Source organism: Mustela nigripes, chromosome 7 (assembly GCF_022355385.1).
Source record: "Mustela nigripes isolate SB6536 chromosome 7, MUSNIG.SB6536, whole genome shotgun sequence".
In the NCBI taxonomy this organism is placed as follows: Eukaryota; Metazoa; Chordata; class Mammalia; order Carnivora; family Mustelidae; genus Mustela; species Mustela nigripes.
This window is the reverse complement of record NC_081563.1, coordinates 65,040,341-65,042,973: the sequence shown is the minus strand read 5'-3', so window position 1 is coordinate 65,042,973 and position 2,633 is coordinate 65,040,341. Positions and strand designations below refer to the sequence as shown.

At 39.8% G+C, this 2,633-nt stretch overlaps 1 pseudogene; it reads left to right on the top strand.

Annotated features, from left to right (window-relative positions):
- Positions 1-666: 666 nt before the first annotated feature.
- Positions 667-1,869, top strand: LOC132022365 (interleukin enhancer-binding factor 2-like; annotated as a pseudogene).
- The last annotated feature ends 764 nt before the right edge of the window (positions 1,870-2,633 follow it).

The following is a 2,633-nucleotide window of genomic DNA, read 5'->3' as shown; positions in this document are numbered from 1 at the left end:
ACTGCTATTTTCAGTGAGTTCATTTATTCTTGATGTCCTTTAAGTTTTTATTGACAAATATAGAAAACTTTCCTGAATCAACTTTGAAGAGACTAATGATCTGTGTTTGTCTCAGAATATTTTTGTAAATAATCTTTACAAGAAAAATAAGCAAACTTCATTTACCTGAACAACTTGATTTAACAGATATTTATTGGCTCTCTATTAAGGGAACAGAACATGGAATGTTCAAAAGCCTTGTCAGCATCCTTTGCCAAAAATATTATGACTTTGATTAGATAAGGAGTTATATAGTAAGTAGGACAATGACTTATTTTCTCCCAGATATGTTCCACTTGAGAGACAGAAATAAGTTTAGTAAAATAAAATTGAAACCAGATAAAGCCTTTTCTTGCTTTCTAAAGATATTGTTATTTGCATTTTATTTCTCTACAGAAATTGGTCCATAATTGTTTATACAGTCTGAGGCTTCCTCCTTTAGGTCACTTAAGACCTAGCCGTCCACAAAATGAAAATATCAGGGTTGGTTTTTTTGTGTAATTCCCTTCTTTAACTCTTCCAACACCAATTAAGACCCTACTACCTAGGAAGCCTTTTCTAGCCAAATCATCTTTGAGATACGTACACACTATTAGTTACGCATTCCTTAGTTGAGTTTAAGATAACATGGTGGCTTTGAGTGTCGGCTCCTATAAGGAGAGGGGTGGTTGTTGTGGCCTCCATTGTCTGGGTTTTAAGGGTGACAGAGGCCATGGTCGCAGCAGGAGCTTTGGTTCCTTAGGAGGCCCAGGAGAAGGGTTCAGGCTCTTTGTGCCACATGTTCTGTTTTATTTCTATTTGTGTGAAGTGGCCTTTCCCGGACCAAGCCAATGCCTGCTGAAACTTCTTTCAGTGAGATATTGCTGAAGAGGAATCAGGACCTTGCTCCTAATTCTGCTCAACAGGCCTCCATCCTTTCTCTGGTAATGAGAGTAAACAGTGTGATTGACAATTTGATTGTGGCTTCAAGGACATTTAGAGTACAAATTGAAGAAGTCAGGCAGGAGTGATCATATAAAAAGGGAACAATGACTACAGAACACATTGTGGCTGACTTGGTTGTAATCCTAAAGATTCTGCCAACATTGGAAGCTGGTGCTGCCCTAGGGAAAGCCTAAGAGCACAGGATCCTTCCGAAGTTTTGACCACGCTGACCAATGAAACTGGCTTTGAGATCAGTTTTTCTGATGCTATGGGAATATTTTCATTGCAACAGTGCCACCTAGTCTTTGAAAACTGGACCCAGAACTCCATTTGGATATCAAGGTGTTGCAGAGTGACTTAGCAGCCATCAGACATGCTGGTTGGTTTGAGGAAAACACTTCTCAGTCCACAGTTAAAGTTCTTATCAGACTGCTAAAAGAGCTAAGAATTCGTTTTCCTGGCTTTGAGCCCCTCACACACACTCGGGCACTATGCTCTGATGAACAATCCCACCAGAGAGCCTTTGGCCCTAAACATGGCATACAGGTATTACTTAACAGATTCTGGCTGCAAGACTGTTCCTGCCAGGGTCGGTGGGTATCACTGACCCCTGTAGGAGTAGCAGCTTCAGAGTACACACAGTCTTGACTCTGGAACAACAGGAAATGATGTTTTACACAGCTAAGGCCTGGTCCAAATTGTCTCACATTGTGGTTTTCAGAAGACTCTTGGCCAGGAGAGTGAAGCCAACCATCTTGCTTCTGAAATCTCTACCTGGAATGGAGTAATAGTGACACCTTCAGAAAAGGCTTATGAGAAATGACCAGAGAAGAAGGAAGGGGAGGAAGAGGAGGAGAAGAACCAACTCAAGGAGAAGAGGAGGAAAGCATGGAGACTCAGGAGTGATCTTGCTTTCTCTTCACCCCCTTTCTTTTCCAAGGGGAAGACTGCAACCTAAGCTAACCTAAGCTACTAGGCTTTACATGGTGGCATTTCTGAGTGATGGGGAGAAAGGAAGGAAAATAAACTCTACAGAAAGAAGTGTCATTCCCCTGGGTTCTGATTGGCTCAGTAGCCAGAAGTCTCCCATTTATGACCTATGCCATCCATCTATAGTGAAGCAGCATACCAACTTTTCTCCCTAAGACTTCAAAGAACCCAGTTCTTTGGAAACCTTTCTCAACCAGTACTTCGTTATGGAAATGTTGTGGACTGTTAGTGTCTGGATTTTTTTTCCCCCCTAAGAAAAATGATTAAAGTACTTCCTAGTTAAAAAAAAAAAAAAAAAAAAAAAAAAAAAAAAGGCTAACATAGTGGTTTTACCATTGACATTTATATTTTATTTATTTATTTATTTTAATTTTAAAGATTTTATTTAGAGAGAGAGAGAGGGAATGAGCAGTGGGCTAGGAACAGAGAGAGAGGGAGAAAAAGACTCCGTGCCGAGCAGGGAGCCCAACTTGGGGCTTGATCCCAGGACTCTGGGATCATGACCTTAGCCACCTAAGTGCCCTGACATTAATATTTAAAATCTATCTTTAAAAATGAAAGAATGTACTCTTTAAAGGACTTCACCTAAGTAAAAAATTATAAATTAGAAAAAATATCTGATAAAGGACTTTCTTTGAATTTAAATTTCATGCATATCTTGGCCCAAAAATTCAGGAAAA